The 16,445-nt window shown below is 46.6% G+C and overlaps 1 non-coding gene across 1 annotated transcript; it reads left to right on the top strand.

The window, feature by feature from the left end:
• Positions 1-7,323: 7,323 nt before the first annotated feature.
• Positions 7,324-7,396, top strand: TRNAS-GGA (transfer RNA serine (anticodon GGA)). Its single transcript has one exon. It is a non-coding gene; the product is annotated as a tRNA-Ser (tRNA).
• The last annotated feature ends 9,049 nt before the right edge of the window (positions 7,397-16,445 follow it).

Here is a 16,445-nt window from a genome sequence, read left to right as displayed (position 1 = left end):
AGGTGGCATAGCCACTTTCACACTGTACTGCTTAGCTACTCCTCTGGATCAGCTCAGAAAGGAAGAAAAGCCATACAATTCAGAACAGATGTATAGAACAGTCTTTTTGGACTCTGTGGGAGAGGGAGAGGGTGGGATGATATGGGAGAATGGCATTGAAACATGTATATTATCATATGTGAAACGAATCACCAGTCCAGGTTCGATGCATGAGACAGGCTGCTAGGGGCTGGTGCACTGGGATGACCCTGAGGGATGGGATGGGGAGGGAGGTGGAAGGGGGGTTCAAGATGGGGAACACATGTACACCCGTGGTGGATTCATGTCAATGTATGGCAAAACCACTACAATATTGTAAAGTAATTAGCCTCCAATTAAAATAAATAAATTTATATAAAAAAAAACAGAATCAGTTACGGTCAGCACTGCAGGGGATCTCAGGGACCCCCTCTTTCACTCCAGTCCGGTCACTGGTGAAGGAAGTGGATCCCCAGCTTGCTAAATGCCAGGGAGACCCATTATCAGAAAACCCAGACCTAGGACCTGTTGCAAAAATGCCTCCACCCTGGGAACAAACACCTCTAGGTTTTTGCCTTCTGAACAGGAATCTACTTTACAGAGTCCAGAGATAACAGATAGAAGAAGATTAAAATAGAAACAGAACGGGGTTAAAATGCACTCAGTACACATCAGAAATCCACTGCATGTTTCCAGCAAGAAGGATTTGAGCAGTAAAGTCTGTGGGAGATGGGGCTGCAGTGGTGGACGGCTCTAGGCTCTGAGGACCTTTTTAATATGGCCGTATTGTAATACCGCAGTGCCAAACCCCACTAGTCCTTCCCCTAAAAGCAAAACGAAGCCTCGCTCAGCAGCAAGAACTTCCCAGCTCTGGTAACAGATTGTCTCTGTTTTACACCCCTTTAATAACCGCTTTACTGAACGCAAGCCGGGGAAATGTGTATCCTCGGAAGGCACAGCGTAGAAACCTCCCTCTGCAACGACGCGATTCCTCGGACATGCAACTAAAATGCATTCATCGGGACTCAGCCTCCCAAAGCAACAGCAAAGCGACTGTGAGGCGATTTACAGGCGAGAGCCCCTCAGTGTTGAGGGGGGGATGGGGAAGGCAAGCAGGGGACACACCTTTACTGAGCTGTTTGAAACATGCTGCCTACAAAGTCCTTCTAGACAGAGCTGCCAAGGGTTAATTTCCTCTGCAAAAATTGATTCTCTCTCTCTCTTTCTCTCTCTCACACACACACCCCTACAGCACCCACACAACCTCCACCACTACCACACATTTGAATCTTTTTCATCTTAAATTTCCAGAAATTCCCTAATCAGCCCTATCTTTTTAGAACAGCCCCTCCACCTGGGCTGGATTCCCACCTCATCAACAGTGAAAGCCCAGAGAGCTGGGCATAATTATTTTTCCACAAGGTTATGCCTAATTGGCCACTAACCTAATTGATTAATCATTTCATTTTTCAAGACAGCATCAAAGAGCCAAGCTGAGTGGGAAAAGAGAAAACACGCGTCTGGGTGGTACATGGGGTAAAATTACAGAGAGCGGGGAAAGACACCCTGCCCCAGCCAGCTTGCCTGGTTTTTGGACACGAAGGTGGCCAGAAAAAAACAGAAAACCTAGAACGTGCTGGGAAACTCGCAAAACCTCAAAAGGACTGAGCTGGGAGCCTCGACGCCACCCAGCCAGCCTGAGTGCAGCCGCCTCCAAAGAAGATGAAGTTGTTTCCCCCATGTCAGAAAGGGTTAAATGGCTGAGGGTAAGCCCAGCCTCGGCTGGCATGGGGGAGCAAAAGCCGCCAGTCTTAATGTCGGGGAGTCCGCTTGCAGCACCTCCCCCCCCGGGGTTCGCCCTCTGGCTGGGGCCGCAACTTGCGCTGCGCAGGGCCCTCGCCCGCGCCTTTGCGCGCCACCCAAAACTTTGCGCACACTGCAGCCAACGCCGCCTGCCTCGCAGCCAGCCGCGCGCCACCGAGTACCCTGGACCGCGCTGCGTGCGGGGCTTCGGCTTTGGACTTTCCCCCCAGCCACTTCCGATTCCCACCCAGGGGGCTCCCTCGCGGCTGCGGGAGCTCCGCACCCGCCCAGCGCTGGGCTGGCAGGCGGTGCGGGCGCTGCGTTCCAGATGACCACCTCGCCGGGCCAGGCAGCACCCCGGGGACAGATTGGTTCCCTCTGCCGCCCCTGCCCCTGCCCGCCCACCCCGAGCCTCCCACGCCTGAGCGAGCGAGCGCGACACCTTCTCCTACCTTCCCCGCCGGCCGCCGAGGACCACACTCTCCGCTCAGCCCTCTCGACTCATCCTCCGGCTGCAGCAGGAAAGGGCGATGGGGCTCTGCTTTTGTTCCCTGGGGGTGGCAGGTCCGTTTGGGGCCAGGGCGCGCGCAGGAGATGCCGCGGAGCTGGGTATCCCTGACGGGGGATGCTCACTCCCAGCAGCTCTGCTGGCAGCAGTAGCGGCAGCAGTAGAGATAGTGCCGGCTTTCTGCAGGCCACATCTTTCATACCTTATACATCACTACCGCATTCCCCCGAATAGGGGAGCCCCACAGCATTTCGCCACCTAGCGCAGAATGCAGGCGCCCGCATCACTGGCGAGGCAGACCCGGACAGGAGGTGAGCACCGCTGGAGGGAAGAAGGACCTCAGTACCCACTCATAAGTTTCCTCCCAGCTCTGAACACAGCGAAGCCAAAACTTGCAGCCACTCCGCAGCCTTCACATTTTGGGACTCTCTATTCCCCAGAGAAATCTGGACTTCAGGCCAAGTAATGACGGTTTATTAGAGGAAGTCCTCTGGGAGCTGTCGCTAGACTCTTGGCCTGCACGTGCTTTTACACAGCCTCATCCTCGGCGGAGTCTTCATACACATGAGGCTTTGCCGCAGCAGACACATACTGTCTTGCACGAGCAGAATCCTCAGAGAGGAAGTTCTGCCCTCCCCCAGGATCCAGTGTGTGGGCACAGGAACAGGCAGACAAGGGTTCCAGTTGCAGTTGTTGAGATCTTAAGCAAATTGCCGAATAAATGATGGAAGCTCCATTTCTTCATCTGCAAAATGGGAACCAGATTATCTGTCTCAGGATTATTGTGAGAACCAAATGAGATAAACATCCATCTCTACGCAGATTAAGTGATAGAAAATGGTAGGACTTTACCCTATTCACAGCAAGTCTGCTCTTCCTGGGACAATAATACATCAATAACAATCCACTCATTCACTAAGAATTTATTTGTATGATAACTGTGTCAGTCTCTTCTATGGAGCAGGGTAAGACTTTCAAAAAGATAGACAAGTAATCCTTAAGGTCTTGAATTTACTCTCTAGTATGACAGAGACAATAAACAAGTAAATTAGCAAAAACTGACAGATAGTAATAACTGCTATGACACCAATTTTGAAAGATGGTGATGTGTGGTAAGAAAAAGCTGGGGTAGGACATCAGTCTGGGGATTGGAAAAGGATTCTCAGAGAAAATGACCATTGACCTGAGACAAGAAAGCATTAAAGTCAGCAGGAATAGCAAGTGCAAAGGCCCTGAGGCAGGAGTGAGTTGAATGCATTTGAGGAGCAGAGGGAAACCAACTATGGCTGAAATGTAGCAAGGTTGGTGACTAGTGGTATAAGATAGAGAGGTTAGAGAGAGAGGCTGGTCTTATAAGAGGATGTCAGTAGGCAGTTTTTTTAGAGATAGTACAACTGTGATTTTTAGGGGATAGGAAATAGTATGATTTGTGTTTGTAGGAGCTCACTCTAGCTCCTGTGCAGAGAACAACTGGAGGGGGCTTGGGTGGAGGCAGGGGAAATAATCAGAGGCTCCCGTGCAGTGCTGAATAAAAGTCCCTTTCCATTCTCTGGCCTGCACAACTACAGTGAGCCCCCCGCCTCTTCCAGTAGGTCTATAGGGCAAGAGGCCACTTACCAGGAACCCCAGGAGCCTTAGTGTGGACTTCTCCCACCACTTTCTGAGGATCCTTTCCTTAACTGGCAAGTGTATATAATAATATATATTCTCATAAAATTATTGCAAGGATTAAGTGAGATGGTGAAGGTACCTAAGCTACTAAATAACCATTAATTTCATCCTTACTGTAGTCCCCCTTTAAGTCCTCCAGGAGCTTCCCAAATGCTCCTATTTTACCTCTGTCTCCATCTGGAAGAAAGGGGGGTTGATCATCTTTCTCTGGGAACTGTCCTGTCCAGGGTAACATGTTGGATCCCAGGAGATTTCATCCCAGCATCTAGGGAAAAGCCTGTAGCTAACTCCAGCCTCTGTAGTCATCTGTCATCTTCTTAAGCAACAAACAGATTTTCACTTTGTTTAGGTCTTTTTATTTATTTTTTCCTGTCTGCCATCCCCATCTAGTTTGAAGCATTCAGGACATCATCATATGAACACTCAAGGTATAAAAATAGAAAGGGATAAAAAGGGCTGGGGGGTGGGGAAGAGCCAGAGATGGCAGGAAAGGAAAACAGGCAGTCCTTTCTCTTAGCAACAGGAGGAAAGGTTCTCAGCTAAGACACATGATCATTCTCTTATATCTGTGCAGTGTAACAGATTCCAGAGGCCTTCAGAATCCTTTCCCCCATTGATACCATACATGCTAAGTCGCTTCAGTCGTGTCCGGCTCTTTGCTGCCCTATGGACTGTAGCCTACCAGGCCCTTCTGTCCATAGGATTTTCCAGGCAGGAGTACCAGAGTGGGTTGCGAAGGCCTCCTCCAGGGCATCTTCCCAACCCAGGGATCAAACCTACTTCTCTTATGTCTCCTGCATTGGCAGGTGGGTTCTTTACCACTGAGCCAGCAGGGAAGCCCACTGATACCATAGAAACCCAATAAGATGAAACAGGTATGTTGGGATGCTGTCCCCCTCTAACAGATGAGGCAGTTTAACCCCCCACTAGGTGAAGTAGCAGAGTTGGCACTTGGACTCAGTTGCACTTGACTTGCTCCCTTGTCATACCTCATGCTTCAGGAGGCCCAACCTAATGATCTTGCCTAACTTCTGGGACCCTGAAACATTTATCCAACTGAGACCCAGAACTGTGGATCTCACAGATAGTCTGCCCATTCCCTGGTTTCTAGCTCAATGCCTTGCACCCATTCCCATCTTTCTCCAAGCCCGTTTTACTTAGAAACTACGATACTGAAGTCCAAACAAGGATCTTACATGTTCGGTGGCCCTAGAAACTGACTTACTATCTCACTATTGCTGGGTTAGAGATCAAGGAAAGAGTGAGCACTACTGGGAGAATCTTTGGGATGCTGCATGGTTATCAGAGAAAATGTGAGATCTGACTTGAGTCCCTGTTCTCTCCTTTATAGTGTGTTCTTGAACAAGTGATCAACCCTTTTTAGGTTTTAATGACCTTATCTGTCAAACAGGGATGGCATCTGCATGTGGACTGAAGAAGACGCTCTAAGGGTGAAACTTATATATTAGTATCCTTTTCTTCTCTTCCCCTTCTGTCCTCACTGCCATTGGTGCGCCAGTTCACAACTGATGTGGCTGGGAGGGTAAAATTGTGGCATTTGCCAATATCCTCAATGAAAATATCCTCACCGTGGCTGTTGTCAAGGTACCAACACGATGTCACTGAGTGTGGAGTTGGGAGGGGGTATACATACCCTCCATGGTATAGCTCTCATGAGTCTATCCAGCTGGACCTGGCACACCACTATCCACCACACCGAAAAATCAACCCTGAACAGGTGAGCAGCACCCTACAGCTCACCTTTATTCTATATCACCTCCTGTGATAGTTACAAGAATTCTGGAAGGAAAATGCCATCACTGTTCCTGACAGAAGGGGAAACCGAGACTGAGAGGGACTGAGGAATCTGCCTTGAGTCAGATGGCTAGTAAGTCAAGAAGGCAGGATGCAAGCCTGGGACTTGTGTGGCTCCAAATCCAGGGACCCTTCTGCCTCTATCTCATTCATTCCCCCATGAGATCACTGCATAAGCCCTGCCTGTGTCTTTCTCTTTCAGTGCCAAGATCCCAGGGCCTGAGCCTCTTTTTCAATCTGACAGGCAGGAATAGTCATCCCAGCCCTGCCTTCTTCACAGATGCTCCGAGCATCTAATGAGATAATGCAGATGAAAGGACTTTGCAGAGCACAAGGCACCCTATGAAGATGAAAGTATGAATATTACAGTTAGTGGCTGAAGGAAAAATGGGGAGCAACAGATCCCAGGCCCTGGGGAGACATATCAACCACACAGGAGGCAAGACCACCCTGAACACCCTCACATCAGATCTACGCTCAAAGGGAAACATGAGACAAGATACACATTCAGTCCCCTGTTAAATACTTATAGAAAGACAATTGGTGTATGAAGCCGGAACAATGTAATTGTAATTACAAGCAAAGACAGAATTGTTTCAGAAGCCTTGCTGTTTTTCCTCCTCCCTGCCTATAGAAATGTGGTCATTGCTTACTCTCATGCTGCCCTCTGCCCCACTCACCTCTGTCTGAGAGGAGGTCAAGATTACTAGTTTCAAGCAAAGGGAATTTATTGGCTGGTGTCACTTGGCAATCCAGGGTGAAGCCAGTCCAGAGTCTTCACTGATTCCAATGATGTCATCATGTCTGTGATCTCTCTCCCTCCCTCTCCGTCTCTGTTTCTCTCCCTCTCTCCCTTCTGCCCTCACTCCCTCTCCCCTTCGCCCCCTTCTCCCTTCCTCCTTTGCTTTCCTCTATCTCTTGCCCTTCCTGCATCCTCTCCCCTGCAGAGAGCTTCTCACCTGTATGGAGAGTGCAGGATGGGGATGTGGTTACCAAAAGCTCTACACTTGTATCATCTCAAGACAGAGAGATTCTCTCTCCCACTTTGAAATATATGAATCCTACCATGTTACACAAATAAATACAGAACACTTCTGCCTGTCCCAGACAGGGAGATATGCTTATCTAACCTCTGGACAAGGATAAAGCGATACCATGATTGGCCAGGCCTGACACAGACCCAATCCTGCAGCCACATGCCATGGAGTGGGGGAGAGGAAGTCCCCCTACAGCAAGATCCTGTGACCCCATAAGGGAAGGAGTACCAGGGAGACACAATTGAAGGCATCCACTGCGGTGACAGAGCGAACTTCAGACCTTGGCTTCCCCAAACCTTAACCCTTTCTGTGGTCCTCCTTGGATTCCAAGCTTGGAGCACAGCAGCATTAGAAAGCTGAGAGGGCCAGCGGGTTGCCTCTAGAATGGTAAAGATTTATGAGTTGATGTCTAACATAGTCCTTAGTAGAGATGGAACACATTTTAGGCACTCAGTTAATGTTGAGTGGTCTTCCCTGATGGCTCAGATGGTAAAGAATCTGCCTGGAATGCAGGAGACCCAGGTTCGATCCCTGAGTCAGGAAGATCCCCTGGGGAAGGGAATGGCTACCCACTCCAGTATTCTTGCCTGAAGAACCCCATGGACAGAGGAGTTTGGTAGGCTAGAGTCCATGGGGTCACGAAGAGTCAGACACAACTGAGTGACTAACAGCTCCTAATGTTCACTGAGTGAATGACAGTCCCAGTTGATTGACAGGAGATGAAAGGATTCCGAATCTGTATCAGAGATCAATAAAAAAGAAAAGTCAGTTGATTCCTGATGGAGGCCATGAGTAGACTAGATAGTGCCCATATCTACTACATATTTGCTGACCCTGCCTTGTAAAACCAAAGCCCAGCTTGGTAGTATTATCACTTTCCATAACCTGGAGAATCCTTTGGTAGGGTCATGGCTTAATATCAAGTATCAAATATTCCTTGGAATACTGCATTCTCAACCCTGCAGGAGAACAGCATCTAGCTCATTTTGGCCTAGATGTACTGACACACACAAGATGAGCAGCCATTGTGAATTTGGACCATCCACACTCTCTCCCAGACTTTTCTTCGTGACCTGCAGCAAGCACTGGCAGGCAAAGGAATACTCCACAAAAGAAAGGGCTGGAGGGGAGGGGAGGGGAGCGGAGGGGGAAACTGCCAAATTGGGAGTCAAAAGACAAGGGAAGTTCTCATTCAGCTTTTGCTGCTAACTAGCTCAGTGATCTTAGAAACAGTATCTGGGCCTCTGGGTTGTTTTTTTTTTTTTTTTAGTTTAGTTTATTGAAGTATAGTTGATTTACAAAGTTGTGTCAATTTCTACTGTGCAGCCGAGTGATTCAGATCCTTTTTCATATTCTTTTCCATTATGGTTTATCACAGGATACTGAATATAGTTCCCTGTGCTATATGGTAGAAGCTTGTTGTTTATCCATTCTCTCTATATTAGTTTGCATCTGCTAATCTCTGAGCCTCCGTTTTACACTCAACTATGTTCATCAAATGCCTATCCCCCTTTAGTTCTCACTGTAAGCCTGGGAGGTAAAATTATGTCCATTTTTCCAAAGTGGGAAACTGAGCCCCAAAGAGAGGGAACTAATGTGTCTGAGCTCCCCTGTACTGAGGTCACATGGCCAGGATTTGACCCTGGGAACTCTTGGCCGCACAGACGGTGCTCTTCCCCCTGCCTCACTGCTGTTTCCCCAGGGCCTTTGGTCACAAAGCTCATCTCTGGTCCCCGCAATGAGAGTGTCCCTTCTGGCTCGGCCCTTACCCTAGAGAGAGAGGGGCCTAAGAGCTGTGGGCTGCCTTTTCGAGAGCATGTATTTTTCTCCCTCTTCAGTGGTGGTTTAAGAGAACACTCCTCGCTATCACTGGCATTGTCGCCAAAGAATCTATGGGTGCACGGTTGCCAGGGTGATCAGTGACTGCAGTGAGGAAAGACTCAGCAGGAAAGGCTCTGTGGAAGCTCCACGGAGCTCCAGAAAGGCATGGGCCTCCCTCACAGCTGCAAACCACCCCTGTCCAGTCTTGTATGTCATCCCCTCACTCTCCAAGTGTTCGACAAGTAAAGGGTGCAGTGCTCTTAAAGGCTGCTGGCAGGTTTCAGGAAAGAGCAAGTAAGAGGAAGAGAAGAAAAGGTGGGAGTTTTAGAGACTTAAATGGGCTTCCCTGGTGATTCAGATGGTAAAGAGTCCTCCTGAAATGCAGGAAACCTGGATTCAATCCCTGGGATGGAAAGATCCCCTGGAGAAGGGAAAGGCTTACCTACTCCAGTATTTTGGCCTGGAGAATTCCATGGACAGAGGACACTGGTAGGCTACTGTCCATGGGGTCGCAAAGAGTAGGACACGACTGAGCGACTAACACACACACTCATATTAGAGACTTAATAAATGTTGAGTAGTGGAGATGCACTCAGAATGTGCTCAGATGGTAATCAGAGGCATGTGTTACAATGCCACAGTTTATGACACACCTTCTGTGTGAATTGGCTCACTGAACCCTCTCCCTTCTCTCCACAGTATGTTAGTTTAGCATTATATTTACACTGTCCTTTTGCTGGGGTCTCCTACCAGTCTGCAAGCACCTTGAGGCTGTGGGCTTTGTGTTATTTATCTTGGCCTCCCCAGAATCCATGGACTGGGCTGGGAAAACATTTGATGAATGAATAAACGTGCTGTATAAATGCATGAACAAGCACCTGTCCAGGTGCTTTAGACCCTCAGTCCACCAAAGTGATCTCCCCCACCTTTCTGAACTCCTATAAAAATTATTGCCTGGCAATTAATTTGACATTCATATGCAAACTTGCGCCGTCTCTTGAGTTGTTGTATTGAGCTATAATTTGAATGTTTTATTGTTATTAAACATTTCACATGGGGATTTATGTCTTGTTTTCACAACCATTCTGTGAGCTCATTCATTCATGCAGTAAGTACTCACTGAATTATGCACCAAGCGTTGTCACATGGGTTGCCTCATTTAATTCTCCCCCTTCTCTGTGATTGTTCTTGTTCAGACCCTACTGTGTGTCACAGGTACTGTGCTCAGTATAGTGTATCATTTATCCTCAAAGAACAAAAATCCAAGTGCTTTGAAGGGCTTCATTAGTAAGCCTGATGAGGGAAGCAGTTGATTGCTTAGAGGGAGGGAGTGTGTTTACACAGGGCACCTGTACATGACGGGGCAGCCTGTACACCTGAGAAGGGCCCCAATGAGAGGGTGAGAATGGGCTGAAATGCAGTCTGCTCTGTGTTCACCAAACCATGCACCAGGGCACAGAGCAAGGTCTAGCTACAGGTAGGAACAACTTTTCTTTTACTGGATGGTCCTTCAGCCTACCAAGAGCTACTTTTTTCTAACACGATAAGGGCATTGCATGTGCTAAGTGTGTGTGGGGGGGGTGTATTATTTACAATGTGTGTTGGGGACAGGTAGGAAATCAACTTTAGCGTGCAAGCCCAGCCTATCCCCAGAGGCATTAGAATTCAGTGAAGTAGATTGTTCTACAAATGAAATACTTCTGTAAAACATATTCTACTTGGAGCCACCCCTAGTTTCCAACAGATTCCTGAAAGAACTCTACAAAATAGATATCAGCCATCCAATTGGACCTCTGGGACAACTTAAATCTCAGAAAGCCAAAGTTATATCTCTGAGGTTACAGTTTAGGATGTGAGTCTCAGACAGGTAAAGTAGTGCTAGAGCTAGAACTGGAACTCAGCACCTGGAAAGTAGCAGGTCCTGGACACCCTCCTCTTGATCGTTAGGTTTCTGTAGGGACTCCAAGCATCCAATGGGGTGCTTAGGGAAAGCCCGGTAAGATTTGCAGATTTGGATTTTAAGTGTGTGCTGTTGTCATAGGGACCTGCCCCCCCCCCCACAACAGCCCCTCCCTGGCACCACACCCCACTCCCCATCACCACCATGGGGGCATACAAAGATAACGCAAATGTTCCCCAGGACAGGCTCCTGTGTGCGCCCCTGTCCTGGTGTTGCCATGCGGGTCTTTTTGCACCCGAGGAGGAGCCTGAGAACCCTCGCAGGAGCGGCTGTGTCTGTCAGCCTCACAGGCAGTGATGAGTCGCTGCAGACAACAGACATGCCAGGGGCACCGAGGACCCATTCTGTTTACTTCGCCTCCCTACTGCTCAGTTGCTCAGCCCAATCTGTTTCAGGAGTCAGTGAAAAGAGTGAAAAAGAAAATCCTTTAAACCAACTGGCCGAGATACTTTGCAGGTCTAGCTGGGGGCTTCCTAGCAAAATGAACAGTCTGTGGTTTCCAAGGCTCCCAACTAAATAAGCGCTCTGCTGCCGGCTCTGCTATTAAATCTCTGTGTGGCCGTGGACGAGGCACTTGCCCTTTCTGGGCTCAGGTTCTTCTTTGTAAACACAGGGCATTGGAGTGGATGGGGCTGGAGGCTCCTGGGAGTCCCATGGGCGATGGTTTAGTGACACTTGGCAAAACTGGACATGGGGAGAACACTAGGTATTAAAGGGCAACTGGCTCCCTGATGGAGAAGAAGATTTGGTAGTTAGATGAGGAGCCCATCCCTCAAATACTGTCAACACTGATGATATTAATTAAATACCTTGTTTGGTACCCTTATAGAGCCAAGTATGAATGCTGGTTGGTAGGTGCTGGAGGGGTCTATGATCAAAGGATTATGCCCTTAGGGATCTGACCCTATAGAGAAGCAGCAATGTCCTGTGTTAACAAGATAAAGCCTTTGAAATCAAAGTGCCCTAGGTTCAATTCCTGGTTCTGGGGAATTCCCTGGCAGTCCAGTGGTTAGGACTCCATGCTTCCACTGCAGGGACCCCGGGTTCAATCCCTTGTCAGGGAACTAGGATCTTGCAAGCCCTACAGTGAGGCTGAATAAAAAATGAATAAATAAATAAATTTTAAAAGAGAAAATTAAACAAAAAATTCCTGGTTCTACCCCTAACAATAGACAATTATTGAATGAATGAGTTCACTGTGTGTCCTTGGATAAATCACAACTTCTCTGAGCGGTGGTTTCCCTCCATTGTTAAATGGCACAATAATAATGCCAATTTTACAGGGCTGTAAAATTAAATGAATGATATAATTAGCTCCCAGTAAGTAACCAAAAGCACTAGTTTTCTTCTCCTTTTGTTTCCTTGAAGAAGCACAATGTAAAACTGCAAAAAGCTTAAATAAACTAGAACAGAGACAAAGGAGCCAGAGATGGAGCAATGTGTGTGCATATACCTTCCTGTGATTTGATGGGTTGGGAGAGAGGGCAGGATTTCATGGGAAGCTCCTTACTGAGATTCTCCAAGAGATGCTTAGAAGTCTGGAATCTTCTGCCTATCTTTCCATTACCTTCCTTCCTGTGCTCAATTCTGTCAATAGCCCACCTATCATTTGGGGCTCAGTTCAGAAGCCACTTCCTCCTTAAAGACCCCTGTGAAACTTGAGCTATCTGTAACCTCCTCTTCTCTGGACTCCACCAGCTCCCCCTGTATACCTCCAACCTGTTGGAGCTTGTGTTATAGCTATTTGCCTCTTATACCCCCAGTAGACAAGGAGCTCCTGCAGGTTAGGAACCAGATGGGTCTTACTTATTCCCACTATATCTCAAAAAGATGTAGGTACCCAGACGATGTGTATGGAATAATGGACCAGGCTCCCTAAGAGGAAAATAGAGAAGGGATGGGAGAAGATCCATGACTTTGAAGGGCTTTTTCCAAACCTAATTTAAGATTCCTAATTTTCTGTCTGGGCCTCCCAGATGGCACTAGTTGTAAAGAACCTGCCTGTCAAGGCAGGAGACATGAGACCCAGGTTTTATGGCTGGGTTGGGAAGATCCCTTGGAGAAGTATATTGCAACCCACTCCAGTATTCTTGCCTGGAGAATCCCATGGACAGAGGAGACTGGTGGACTACAGTCCATAGGGTTGAAAAGAGTAGGACGTACGTGCTGGAGTGACTTAGCACACGTGCGATTTTCTGTCCAAACTACAAAAAATATTTCTGTGATACACCTTTTGTCTTTTAAGAATGATCTTGTTAGAAGTGAGGTCAGCCCAGGTGTCTCAGTGATAAAGAATGGGCCCGCCAACAGGAGATATAGTTTCAATCCTTGGATTGGGAAGATTTCCTGGAGAGGAAAATGGCAACTCACTCCAGTTTTATTGTCTGGGAAATCCCATGGACAGAGGAACCTTGCAGGCTGCAGTCGAGGGGGTTGCAAAGGAGTTGGACACAACTTAGCTAATAAACAACAACAAAATGATCATTATAGATAATACCTTCTAAGATAACACCTTATGACCACCTTATGAAGATCTAGTAAATCCTCTAAGCACATATATATATACCCCTTTAACCTTCACAATGACCCTCTGAGGTACGGACTATTTGGAAACCTATTTTGCAGGTGAGGAAATTGAAGCCCAGAGACTTCAGTAACATGCCCTCAGCTTAGCAGTATGGGAGCTGGATGTGAACCTAGAAAGTCTTGCTCTAGAATCTACATGGCACTCTAAATACAGCAGAAAAATTGCCTAAAATCTGTGGTTATTACCTCTGGAAACTCCGGCAGTCACTAATCATCACTGGGCTCTAATCCCCATCAGAAGGTGGCATCAGAGCTACTCTTCACATCTTCATGGGCCCTTCACCAAAGTAAAGCATCTGCTGAAGGTACCAGCTCCAAGGAAAGACTAGGAAAGAGACTAGAACTACAGCTGGTCTGCCTAGAGAGGGTGCTGGGCCTCTTTCCTGCTTCTTTCTGGCGATCCTGTTGGCCTCCCAGAGCAGAGAGACACTGACTGGATGCTCCCACTGCTATCATCTCTTCTGCCAGCCACTGGATTGATAATGATTCACCAGACACATGATGCAAGCTGTCCACATCATCACTCTCCTCAACACTGCCCTTATGACCTAATCATAAGCCTCATGTAATGGGCCCTTGGTGAGCTGCCCGCTGTCTCCCTTCCCAACCCCATTTCTGGCCACTCTCCAGGCAGCAGCCTCAGTCCAGCCAAACCAAACCCCAGATCCTCGAAAGAACCTACTGTCTCAGGCCTTGTTCCAATGTGTTTGCTGTTTGTCTAGTCCTTCATATTCTCTCCTTCATTCTCCCACTGATTTTCAGGCATCATCTTCTTTTAAGATTTCTTTGAGGCCCAACCCCTGCCGCATCCCATCCCACACCCTAATCCGTGTTCCCTTATCTGTGATGACACAGTATTGTCTTTATCCTTTTGCTCCTCTTACTTTCTGGAGGATCTATAATACCCTGAGGGCAGGGTTTCTTTTATCTCACCATTCCCTAAACCTGGGATAAGGGTGTTCAATAAATGTTGATATAAAAATTTTAAAAAGATGCAAAACTCAATGTATACAGTACGTGATATTTTTCTCAGGTGTAGAGGGAAACAGGATAGAGATTTTGAATATTTGTAATCTTGTATCAGAAATAAAGTTTTGATCAAATTCATGAAGCTAAGAAACAACAAAGTAGGGGCTAAAATTCCTGTGTCTTTGAGTCCATCATTGAAATGTCCCAAAGTAGCACTCCTACCATGTGTAGATTTAAACAAGGTGAGAAATAAATAAGTGTAATGATGGAGACCAAAGTGTCAACTGTATTACTACTGGAGGACACGACTTTGGGTGTCTTAGCCTCTGCAGCTTGCAAATATTGAGTTGGCCAAAATGTTGGTTCAGATTTTTCTGTAACATGATATGGAAAAATTGAACAAACTTTTTGGCCAACCTAATATTTAACTCCCAAACTGGCAAACATATCCACCCAGTCCAAGGCACAGCTGAACTGTCTAACCTGGGATGCCTACCCAGATAAGACCCAAAAGACGAGTGAACCAAAGGGAATCAATGTACTCTGCCAACAAACCCTTTCCTGAAACAGAGCAGGAAGACGGATGTACACTGAGCATGCCTAGTTATTGTTCCCAAATTCACACTCAGAAAAATTACTTTAATTCTCCAAGGGAAGGGCAAGTAAAGGCCAGAAGCATGCAAAGAGAAAACCCTTCCTCTTAGAAAAGAGGAGTAGGGAAAAAATACTTATCTGATTCTAACAACTCAGAAGATAAGCTTTCAAAGCCAATTTGAAGAAAAGTTCAACTCCCTAGAAATCCTCTAGATGAAATTTACCAAGCCTATTCACACACTCATAACTTTTCCCCAAATACTGAGTTTCAGATCCCAAGGAACATTTGAGCAATGTCTAAATGGTCTTTTGGGTCTACCCATAGCTCCAGAGTTAGGTCTGGGCTTAAGCAATCACTGTAGCAGTTATCAATCTGTAGAGGTAATTAAAGATATGGGGAGTGATAAGACTCCCTAGAGAATGAGTAGAGTGAGAAAGGAAAAGAGTCTAAAACTCATTCTCCTAAAACACCATCCCTTAAGAGAAAGGAAAAGTGAAAGAGCTTGAAAAATTCACTGAGGACTGGCTAGGGATGTAGGAGGAAAGGACTGACCTTGCGAACCAAATGAATGGGAGGTGTAAGAAGTGGGAGTGATCATCTATGCCACATGTTGCTGAGGGATCAAACTTGAAGTAAGAATTGAAAAGAGACCATTGCTTTGAAGTATGAAGGCCAACAAGGAGTCCTTTCAGTGAAGGGATAAGAGAGGAATCCAGAGGATGATCAGGAAGTGAGTGATACTGGCAGATAACTGCCAAAAAGTGTAGCAGGGAGGGAGAATGGGAAGGTAGGTCAGTGGCTGGACTAAGTGGAGGGAGAAATTTTTTTCTTCTCTTTGAAATATAAAGATATTTAAGCCTGCTGGTGGGAAGAAGGAGCCAGGGGAGAAGGGAAAGATGATGGAAAGAGGTGGTACGTGGTGGAGGCAGGAAGATGAGATACAGAGTACAAGTGGAGAGTTTAAAGAACATGGATTTGGAATCAGGCAGACAAATTCAAATCTGCTTACTAGGCCAAGTTATTTAGAATTCTACTCCTTGCCCAAACTCAGTTTCCCCATCTGCAAATTGGGTATAATAAATAAAAAATATATATCTTCCTAAAGCAGTCATTAGGACTGTAAACAAATATTTGATCTTCTCGTTCCGGGCACATGGTAAGATCACACTTCCTCATCCTAATTCAACTTTGGCAAGGACATCTAACTTACTTTTTATCCAATTAAGTGTGGACAGAAGGGATGTATGTCACTTTCAGGTGGTAGATTTGGGAGCCAGTGTGTGTTTCACCCTATTCTATTTTTCCTCTGTCATAATAACCTCAGTGTTCACAGGGACTGCCCTACTCTATCACACTCAGTCTCAGAGTCAAAACAAATATAACATTGAGAAGAGTCACCAGCCAACCTGTGATAGACTCGCAGCATGAACAAGAAATAGACTTTTGCGATTTTAAGCCATCTTGATTTTTGGTGAGCTTGTTACTGAAGCATCACCTAAACTATACTTACTGATGTTTTATACTATCTTGTAAAATTACTGTTGAGAGTTACAGAAGAAAATGTGGAATATGGCACAGAATAAGATAATAGGGAAAACAGAAACTGTTTAATAAGTGATTCTTATCCCTTATTGGGAGCTGTAATCAGTAGTCATATATGGA

Source organism: Giraffa tippelskirchi, chromosome 5, assembly GCF_054371585.1.
Source record: "Giraffa tippelskirchi isolate mGirTip1 chromosome 5, T2T-mGirTip1v1.2.pri, whole genome shotgun sequence".
NCBI lineage: Eukaryota > Metazoa > Chordata > Mammalia > Artiodactyla > Giraffidae > Giraffa > Giraffa tippelskirchi.
This window is presented reverse-complemented; position numbering and strand designations above follow the sequence as displayed.